The sequence below is a fragment of the Macrobrachium nipponense genome, chromosome 28, assembly GCF_015104395.2.
Source record: "Macrobrachium nipponense isolate FS-2020 chromosome 28, ASM1510439v2, whole genome shotgun sequence".
Taxonomy (NCBI): Eukaryota; Metazoa; Arthropoda; class Malacostraca; order Decapoda; family Palaemonidae; genus Macrobrachium; species Macrobrachium nipponense.
Genome location: NC_087217.1, coordinates 29,140,717 through 29,152,105, shown reverse-complemented (window position 1 = coordinate 29,152,105; position 11,389 = coordinate 29,140,717). Strand labels below are relative to the sequence as shown.

Below are 11,389 nucleotides of genomic sequence, written 5' to 3'. Positions count from 1 at the left end.
CACCCGTGTTCGACAGATGAGATCGATCACCTGAGTAGTAGTACAGTAAGTTCCAGAAATGAAGCGACAAATTTCAGAAGATTTCGTTCAAAATTCACTATCTGGCAACTATACAACTCGTAGCTGGAAAACCTTCTTTTTCTACAGTGAAAGCTCTATCAAGCAAAATAAAGCTAACATATGATGCACAAATATCAAATCTATGATATATATAACAATCATAAGAAAAAATTACGGTAATAGTAATTATTTTAAAGTACAGTAATTACTTCAAATTAAAGAAACGAAACAATTTGAAATTTTCGTTCAACACAGGATAACCAACATTACCAATGTAACCTTCGAGCAATGTGGAAACAAATATTTAATATCATAGTTTATTATCAATTATTTTAGCGAAGATGCATACAACCATGCAAGTATCAATAGAATGTAAAGGGAAAATCTCCGCGACATTAAACATAATCAACCATGAATGCACTTAGATTCAATAGAGAAGTTGGGTGTGGTTGGCAGTTCTGATTCTAGCTTCTAGGACCGAACATAAAACACCATATTCGAGAAAGGCTCTAACTGCTGATGCTACCGTCAGGTGACTAGGCCTAGTTCCGGGCATAGCAAGGCTTACAATGCAAGGGCACTGTCTGTTATTTAGGCAAAGATATAACCATCAGGACCGACACCTGGACCTGTCCTTGCACCTGGGAAACAGACTCGCTATATAATAAATAAGAAAGACAGTCGCAAGCAACCAGAACACCCGTAAAATCACCAACTGGTTGAGTAGGGAGACGACAGACCCCAACCGCCCCTCCTCCCCTCTACCTCTACCTCTACCCACAATCTTAACTCCACCTTTTTCACTTTAACCTTTTTCCTCAAATCTTCGAATCATATTTCCAACCGTGAAACTTTAACTGAATGGAATTTGCGTAAGTTGGGCGTATCATAAGGAGTGGATATCAGCCTTAAATTCATATTTCCCACGGACCACCAGTAATCAGTTCGATCCAGTCAAGCATTATTATGTAACAGAAATGTATGAGTTTTTAAGTTTTTTGGTTTTTTTTATTTATATATATATATTATATATAACTATATATATATATACATACATATACATATACATATATATATATATTATATATACATATATTATATATGTATACTACATATATAATATATATAATATAGATATATATATATATATATAATATATATATATATATATATGCAGAAGCCAGGTACTATGTCGTACCTCTAAGTAAATGGGGATACAATCCACAATGAAGTAAATTCCTCGTTGTAGAAATATATAGTACTTGTATAGGATTAGAGCTTTCGACCATCAACTGTGGTCTTGTTCACTAAAGTGTGATATGTCACCTCAAGGAACTAACAAGTAAGAGCACAAACATTTGAAAAAACAACGGTTAGGTAACAGCTAGTTCATATTATGAATGATCAGGCGGTTGAGCCCTCGTTCTTTCCAGAATTCGTCTTGATCTTCGTGGGGGAATGTTTCTATTGTCAACTGCTTGTTCTATGGTGGTTGGGTGGTTAGTTGGAGAAATGACCTGAGTGGAGTAAACAGGAGAGGAAGCAGCATCGTTATTGGCACATATATTTCTAAAGTTTGAAATTTTCCCTTTCCTACATATCTCTTCACCAAATAGCTGTATTTTCTGTAATGCCAGTATTTCCTGCAAAGGTCTCGTTTAATGAAATTAACGCCCCTTCTACTACTCGTCTCAAAGTCCGGTCGTTACATGCAAAAACAACCTTGGTACCTTTAAAATTTATTGCGTGGTTTTTCTCCCATGTACTATATATTTTAAAACTACAAGAGGAATTTACTTCATTGTGGATTGTATCCCCATATATATATATATATATATATATATATATATATATATATATATATATATATATATATATATGTATATATATATATATATATATATATATATATATATATATATATATATATCTATATATATATATATATATATATATATATATATATAAAGAAGTACCCGAGCATGGCCAATAGGCCTAGTGCTCGATTCTTAAAACAGGCCTCTGGTTATTCCTGACTAGATAAAAAGGTCCTGAAAGAGAGAGAGAGAGAGTGAGAGAGAGAGAGAGAGAGAGAGAGAGAGAGAGAAAACACAACAGGATATACTCGAATTAAAATAATGCTCGCCAAGCATATTCACACTCCGGATCGTATGACAAGAATAGTCTCACTTATGCACTGAAAAAAAGGTGGAAACCTACGAAAAATACTTACTTGTTTGATGCCACCCTGAACGCAATTCCACGTGCAAAAATTTGCACAATTGAGGAATTCGATGAAATTATTATCTAACAAGCTGGAAAATATATTTCCTTGATTCTTGAAATAGGCCTAACCATGTAGCCAACGCTAAACGCGCATATACTTGGGTTTTTTTTTACACAAACTTTTGTCTTATTTATATTTCATTTAATCAGATGCTAAACTTCTCAGTGCTTTATCAAAAGAAATCATAATAACTTTCGATATAACGCTATAAAAGTAGAAAGTTAATTTACAAATTATATTAGGCCAATGCTTATGCACTCGGTTCCTGCTGTCACTCTATGTTGAACACTTGATATCACACATTGAGAGCCGCAGATGATTCTATGGGGAATTTTCTTTCCATTTAATAAACAATTATTGAACTAACATTGATCAATCACTGAGGAAATATTTTCTGTGCTTATACAGTTAATCACTGATACGTATTATCATATAAATAGGATGACAATAATTGGAATAGAATATACTAACTGGCAACCCCACAAGAATTTCTAAAGAAGTACGATCAGTTCTGAGCTTTGTCGCTTCACTTCTGGAACTTACTGTACAACGCGTTTAACTTCAATCACAGATTCTCGCTATACAAATAAGCTATTTTACAGAACGGCAAAATGGACGGAAAACGTGACTATTTATTGTCGTTTTTTATTAGTTTTCTGAAAAGGAAACTATTGTGTCGGCTGATTCACCATCTGCACTTTTTTCTGTCCGCCCTCAGATCTTAAAAATTACTGAGGCTAGAGGGCTGCAAATTGGTATGCCGACCATCCACCCTCCAATCAAAACATACTAAATTGCAGCTCTAGCCTCGGTAGTTTTTATTTAAGGTTTAGAGTTAGCTATAATCGTTCTTCTGGCAGCGCTATGGGTACCTACATGATAGGCCACCACCTGGCCGTTAGTTTCTTGGGCCGCGGCTCTTACAGCATTATACAGTGGCAGCGACCACCGAAAAATATATCTATTTTCGGTGACCTTGATTGTACGCTGTAGCGGCCGGGATTAATAGAAACTTCGGCGCGTTTTCTACGTTTTCTACGGTCTTTGACAATGAGGTTGGGTCTAGGGAAGGCTGCGTTCTCAGCTTCTCATCCATGAATTTCTATCCTTAGATCTTCAGCTGAAAGCCATGATTATGGACAGCGGATTAATATCAATCCAAGAGGGCTCCGAAGGTAGGAATTCAGCCTACGGAGAGAGAGAGAGAGAGAGAGAGAGAGAGAGAGAGAGAGAGAGAGAGAGAGAGAGAGAGCACAGAAGACTCCACAACTGCACAAGTCAAACTATTCCACATGCTGGTTGTAGCCAAAATAAAATTCCTAGTCTAATGTCTTCATTTAACAAAACTTCTCAGGGATATCTGAATGAATTTTGCTGGAAGTTTGTGGAAATATTCATCTGGCGAATTCCTCAGGGCAGCTAACTTCTGACAGCTGTTGGTGTATTTTGAAACGTTCTTTCCCTGAAACCCAACTCACTGGTCATAGCACCTAATTCAGACTCCGCATTGGACAACCCAATCACAGACTAAACGAATACATTAATCACAAACTAAGTGAATACTTGTGCCGTTAAATAGTAAAATATTATTTTATCTAATTTGCAAAAGTCTTGCAAAACTATACACACAAATACAGAAAATCCTGTTTCGTGTGATTCTGTATTCTATAGTCTTCTGCACCTCGTATACGATAAATAGAATGAAATCTATGCGCATCACATAATTCTATATCTACTCTTGACAATGTCTTAGTAAAGACGAAAGCGCTTGGATTTCTGCCTATCATTTTCCTGTGGAATTCGCTTATATAATTCTATATATACTCTTAATTCTCTTGTACAATGAACAACAGGTGAATTGGAATCTATTGGCCTATATAACTTAGTATGATTCACGAATTTAGAGGATCCTGTAGGTATACAATGGACATCGGAGCAACAAGACTATATATATCACTTGAGTCTATAACTTTGATATATACACTGTAAAACGGAAGCATCGAAACCCCACTTCAAAATCTCGCGGAGCGATTTGGCCTTAGGCCTTCGATAATCATCTCCACGTGGCTACCTGGCGCCGAAGAGGAGCCCTTGGTAGAAGGCAGCACTATGGGGAAGGTCAGCTGCTGGTCGAGGCCATCTGGCTGACTACCCTGACGACTACCCTCCCAGCTTTCTTGGCCAAGGTCATCGTCTGGGCACACTTCAGCCATGGACACGTAAGGAATCGTGACAGCGGAGCCAGACAGGTGGTGAAAATAGGCTGGAAGTGACGCGGTGACTGGACCAGCGTATGGCGGAGACAACAGGAGTAGACTGGAATGGTAGGCGTTCTGTAGGTTGTGGCCGTAGACGCTGGAATGGGAAACGCGACATTAATGATGATCAATTTTATAATAATTGTAAATTCTTGTTTTATAACAGCGACAACACCCAAAGTGGTACTGTAAATAGATGCTTCGTGCAGCGCCATTATTACAAAATTTCCGGGAACTGGCGCCAACCAATTAGCGACTATACGTCAGGCAGCCAGACCCTACCAGATGAGTCATTCTGCTCCAAGCCACGAGAAAAAGCCCCCCTACAGCCCCCTCCCACCCCCAGGCTTCGACAAGCAATAAAACACCCACAAAAAACTACTACATTAGATCTACTACTGATAAGGGACTAAGACTTCCGTCCAATGATTTATGTGTCAGTTAGACTAAAACTTCTGTTCAATGAATTTAGCTAAAGTATCACTGCGTGCAAGTTAAATACGCCACAAGAAAGAGAATAACAGAGAGAGAGAGAGAGAGAGAGAGAGAGAGAGAGAGAGTCTTACTTGTATCCTGGAAGATGGGGAGAAGCCGGGGCTATAGTCTGAGGATTTCTGAAAGGCGAGGAGTAGACCGTCTGCGATTTCCAGGGCTGGATCCGGATGTGGTCCGTCCCGTAGGCGGCGCCGAGAGTCGAGATGCCTCGGCTGGGTCTCCTCTCGGCTGGCCGCCGGCCTCGGCTGCGCCTTATTATGTAACTGATATGGAAGAAAAATAAGCATATATATGTATGCATATATTTGTATTAACTGGGTCAATAAAAACAAAACATATGATAAATTTACAGATTATATTTCTTTTTCCACAGATCACGGGATCAATGTTCATAGCCAGTAGTACTACGGCCGCTCTAGACGACACAGATTAGATAGCGGTAACGTCTGTTAATATGATGCTGTTTTTTCACAGCTTATCTGCTGTGCGCGAGCTGTTATCTTTCATGAAAGCCTGGCGGGAATGTTACAGTGATTTATTATTTTGATTTCTGAATTTTCCATCATACTTATAAAGTGAATTTCCATACACCATAGTACTGTAGTAATTATTATTATTGAAAAATTTTCTATGTTAAAAGAGCAAAATAAAACGAAAATGGAAGTAATAAAGCGGAGGTAAAATCGGTGACCAAAATGACTATGAATGAAGCATCTACAGATGTATACATATGTATGTGTGTGTGCATACCTGTAGATACATATATATATATATATATATTATATATACATACATATATATACACTACTACATACATACTACATACATACAAAATACATACACAGACGAACTGAAAACACCACTCTTAACATATGCATCCGTGACAATCCGTTTACGTAGATAGCTAGTGATTAGCGAGAGAGAGAGAGAGAGAGAGAGAGAGAGTACCAATACTTCAAAAACTCACCGACTGGCCCCCTCCTTGTAGCAGAAGAACCAAAACACCATGATTAATATGGAGAAAATGATTGCTATGGCTGTCCCTAGTCCGTCTGGCATTTCCCAAACGCAGTCACAGGACAGTCAGTCTTCTTGAATTTGCAAGACCTGTGTGAGTAGAGGAAAGTTTATAAATATATATATATATATATATATATATATATATATATATATATATATATATATATATATATATTTATATTCATATTCACGAGATTAAAGCAACATTCCATGATATAGTATTCTGCTCTCTAATAAATTATTCAACGCCTGTTCACCATACTTCGAAAGCATCAGACGAGATTATCCAGTATCACAAACAAATGTAACTTTCACTTTTAAAGTTAAAAGCAGCGGCAGCAGCAGCAGTGTCCCAGCCTACCCCCTAGCCCCAACCCCAAACAAACCCCAACCCCCTCTGGAAAACAAATTGCCCAATTATTGTCACATCTGATTTGCAATGCAGATCTCACCAGCTTGGCCACTATGACAAAGTACTCATTCTGTAACAATGTAGACACTACCGTATTCAAGTAGATATTTCTAGCTTACATGCATAAGATATACATGGTCATACATACATAAATATGCACTAGATCATAGTCATTCATACTTATATAAATTAAGAGTTTAGTCATACCTGTGTATATAGGTACACTAGAGCATTGTCATAAACACACACGCATTTTATATTTGCCGTTCATTGCAAAATTGAAGAACAGTTTTCCATAATAGACCATGTCAAACATCCTGACCATTTAACTAACCTTGAGTCTTTATATATCAAGAGGCTTGTTCCCTCCCTTCACAGTAATACTTCCTCAGCAACTCTTTACCTGGCATAGTTGAAGTCGTTACTTTTAACTTGTCTTGGTTCATTCCATCTCTCCTCACAATGGACGGTTGGTGTCTAAGCAGTCTCTTTTGACTTGTTTTTTTCTTTGTTCTTTTATATAATTTTAAGACTACTTTTAATATATGTGAATTCCTGATTTTTGCACTTTTATTGTATGTTATTAATAAATGTGTCTTTTTGTTCTTTCACAGACTGATAATGCACAGAAAATTCCTGTGCGAAATGTTCCTAGGAATAGAACGTGTCATTTTTACTCCTTGTATCACGGACATCCCCTGGAGGTTTTATATGTGTATTTACTAACCTGCTATATATATGTATATAATATATATATATATATATATATATATATATATATATATATATATATATATATATTATATATATATAAGTATACATACGTGTGTAAGGATATGTTAAGTCTGTATACGTATAAATGGCTGTGTTCCAACGTTTATATTCGTTGCGGCTATCTTCGCTGGTATAATGCATCATTTAATATTAAATATATATATATAATATATATATATATATATATATATTATATATATATATATATATATATTTAATATATATATATATATATATATATAGTATATATATATATATATTATTTAAAATGATGCATTATACCCAAAGGACATAGACACAAGGAATATAAACATTAGAACACAGCCATTTATACGCATACAGACTTAAACATATCCTTACATACGTATGTATACATTAGAATGCTCTATATTCAAGGAACATAGTCATACAAATGTAGTATACATACACTAGAATGCACAATCGACCCAAACTTATCCCATTCTTAAGCTACAAGACACATTATCGATCGCCATGTTCTTCTGTCAAGAGCAATATTAAAGACTTGCTTAATTCGCTATGTTCTTCCATATAAGAGAAATATCAAAATTTACTTACGAGGGGCAGGAACACGAGCCTTCCCTACAGAGGAGACCACCGGCGCAGTCCTCTTGTACGGAGCAGTTCTGTCCTACGTAGATTTGCACCAAGGGGAGGCAAGTCCCGTTGATGTCCGCCGAAGGCAGGAGGAATGTGACATTTGTCGAGTGGACGTAGCCACTGTAGGAAGGAAAATGATTGTGATACGACGATAATGTAATAAATAATGATAATTATAATTATTACTGTAATACTGTAGCGGCAGAAACTCCATGGAAAATCACAGGAAAACCAAGGGATCGAACAAAATACGTCCATTTGACTTAATAAGATAACAACACAATAAAAATAACAATAAACAAACAAAAATAAAAATATAAATAATAATCATTATTACCTCATACTCTGGCGTTACACAAGTCATATTAAGAAGAAGAAACTTCAACAAAACCAAAGAAAAAAACAAAAAAGCCACAACCAAAAGACACGTCCCTTAGACTTACTCCTTGCACAAGCACGTACAGTTAAAACAGTGACTGTTAGCATCCAAACAGTCCTCGTTTTTGTTGCAACATGCATCTGTCACGTTGCTTGCGTTGCTCGCAGTCATACCTGTGGGATTAGGACATAAGATCAGTCTTGTGTAAAGAAGATGAAAGGTATAAACAAGATTATGGTGTCTTGGAAGGACAGAAAACGTAAAAAGATGGAGAACGTTACCAGTAGCTAGAGAGAGAGAGAGAGAGAGAGAGAGAGAGAGAGAGAGCCATCACCATGCGGGTATAAGGAAATCTTAATTTTAGAACCCAGTGGAAGAGTAACAGAGAGAGAGAGAGAGAGAGAGATTTAACGTGTCTATTAGGCCTACGGTTTATCTCTCAAATCAACCGAAAAGCATTTGTTATTAAGATTATTTCTGTACTGATAAAGTGACCCATTTGGAGAGAGAGAGAGAGAGAGAGAGAGAGAGAGAGAGAGAGAGAGAGAGAGGGTGGGGCTGAAGTATGGATGGTCTGAAATGTCAACAAATTAAATGCCATGGTAACGCGTTTCAGAACTGTCTGTTCTTTATGAACATTCTCTCTCTCTCTCTCTCTCTCTCTCTCATATAAATCACCTTATCAATATAGAAACAATCTGTTTAATATCAAAAGCATAACTGTTTGGTTAGCTTCAGGGATAAGCCCTAGGCTTATTAGTTACCTAATTACAGTCCCCGCAGTCCACCATCTCTCTCTTTCTCTCTCCCCAAAACAGACCACCTTGTCAGTACAGAAATAACCTGTTTAATAACAAAAACATAATCGTTTGATTGATTTGAGAGATGATAAACCCAAGCACTACTACATAAGTTAAGCACTGCTATTACTGTGAACTCATTTTACAAAACACTTGCCATAAACAAGTAAAAATAAATGGACTATTGTCCGTAATATAATTAGCGGCGGTCGTTGCGTAATTATTATGTAATTTGCAACAAAGGCATAATTATGATAATATGATGGTGGGGAAGGGAGGTAGGGGAGGGAGGGAGGAGCCGAAAGTGATGGTGAATAAGTCTGCGCATGCGCGAAACTCGAGGCGAAAGATACAGTTGTCATGCAATGTGTATGCGTGTGTGTGACCACCAGCTATTTTTACGATGTATATATTACATCATAATAAAAGCCAACTAGACGATATTTAAAAAAAAAAAAAAAAAAAAAAAACATGAAAAAGTTTTAAAAATCAGTCTACCTTCCCATAATCGTTGTACCAGAAAACGTTTACAATAATTTCAACATTTAAAAAAAGCAATTTAATTAAATTTCTCTTTTGGGACAACGAACGACATCAGAAAAAACTCTCGTTATTTTCTGAAACGATGACCAGCTACGTCGTTACGCCATTTTAGAGCATTCAATCAATCAACGGACACCACTTTTACCTGTCATGGGGTCACTCGTGGTCGTCAAGACTTCTGTGGACGCCGAGATGGTTGAGTCGCCCATGGCCCCTGTGGTGTATAGAAAATGGGATATAAAAAATATAATCCCCTCTCTCTCTCTCTCTCTCTCTCTCTCTCTCTCTCTCTCTCCTCTCTCTCAGGGAGCTTTTGCATGGCATTTGATATTATCAAAATTGGTCATAAATCATTAAATGAAGAAATTGGAACACCCCCCCCCCCTCTCTCTCTCTCTCTCTCTCTCTCTCTCTCTCTCTCTCTCTCTCAGTAAACTATAGAATGAATGAGGATTAAAATCGTTAGGGATATAAATTCATAGGCCTATCATAGGGAGAATCACTTATAAGTATAGGCCTATGACGTGGTGAATCCTTAACTAGACAGGTGATTTCCTGTGTTAATATAATGAATAATAATAATTAATAATTAATAATAATAATAATAATAATAATAATAATAATAATACATTTTAATAGATAAACTAATATAATATATATATATATAATTATATATATATATTATATATAATGTGTTACAGCTGTAATATGTAAACTTACACAGATTTTATTATTATTATTATTATTATTATTATTATTATTATTATTATTATTATTATTATTATTATTATTATTATAACAAAAGAGACATTTCACACGAAAATCTAACTAATATTCCAACCATGCACAAGACTTTGATTAACCCGAGAAGGAATCCATTTTACCTGACGATAATATTATTAACAGAGATCCAGTCAAGAAGAGTTGTAGATTAACAACAAGCATAGTCCCAAAATAAATGTTAAAACAAATGTCAAAATAAACGTATTATTCGTAAATTTTTCATCTCTTCCATCGGTCAAGTTACAGAATTGAATGTCTAGACACTGGAATCAAGTCATTGTTTGTTCTGATACGTTATCTGGCGCACTCGAATAGTTTTTCCTTTTTTTTAATGAGTCACGCTCTTCAGTAAAGTTTCCAACAAACTTGTTCGTTTTCCAACAAGTCTCCAACAACATAACTCCCTCTTCAACAAATCTCCAACAACATTACTCCCTCTTCAACAAGTTTCCAACAACATTATTCTCTCTCTTCAACAATTTTCCAACAACATTGTTCTCTCTTCAACAAGTTTCCAACAACATAACCCCCTCTCAAAAAGTCTCCAACAACATTACTCCCTCTTCAACAAGTCTCCAACAACATCACTCCCTCTTCAACAAGTCTCCAACAACATCACTCCCTCTTCAACAAGTTTCCAATAACTTTTGCAACACGAATTTGTTGAAGTTGCATCGCATTTTTACCAGTTATAAATACAAAGTCTTCCTGTACATAAAGAAAACCCAGGAGTACTGTAAGCATCAATAAACCATCAAGATAATATTCTTCCAGTCCCACTACGCCAGGGAAACGATAACTCACGCGAACACCAGAACACCAGCGAGTCCAGGAAGGCACTGGCGATAAGCAGCTGGAACAACCAGGCACGGGACCTCCGCCAGTCCCCACCCCCACCCCCCATTAATTATTTATACTAGTCAGACCACTCTGTTGTATCCTGTTCATTACCGTCATGCC

The 11,389-nt window shown here is 36.5% G+C and overlaps 1 long non-coding RNA gene across 1 annotated transcript; it reads right to left on the bottom strand.

Annotated features, from left to right (window-relative positions):
* Window positions 1–2,313: 2,313 nt before the first annotated feature.
* LOC135201632 (uncharacterized) lies at window positions 2,314–11,245 on the bottom strand. Its single transcript, XR_010311568.1, has 7 exons — window positions 10,531–11,245; window positions 9,792–9,860; window positions 8,368–8,476; window positions 7,883–8,044; window positions 6,068–6,207; window positions 5,172–5,363; window positions 2,314–4,702 (listed from the first exon to the last, which is right to left on the bottom strand). It is a non-coding gene; the product is annotated as an uncharacterized LOC135201632 (long non-coding RNA).
* Between the last annotated feature and the right edge of the window lie 144 nt (window positions 11,246–11,389).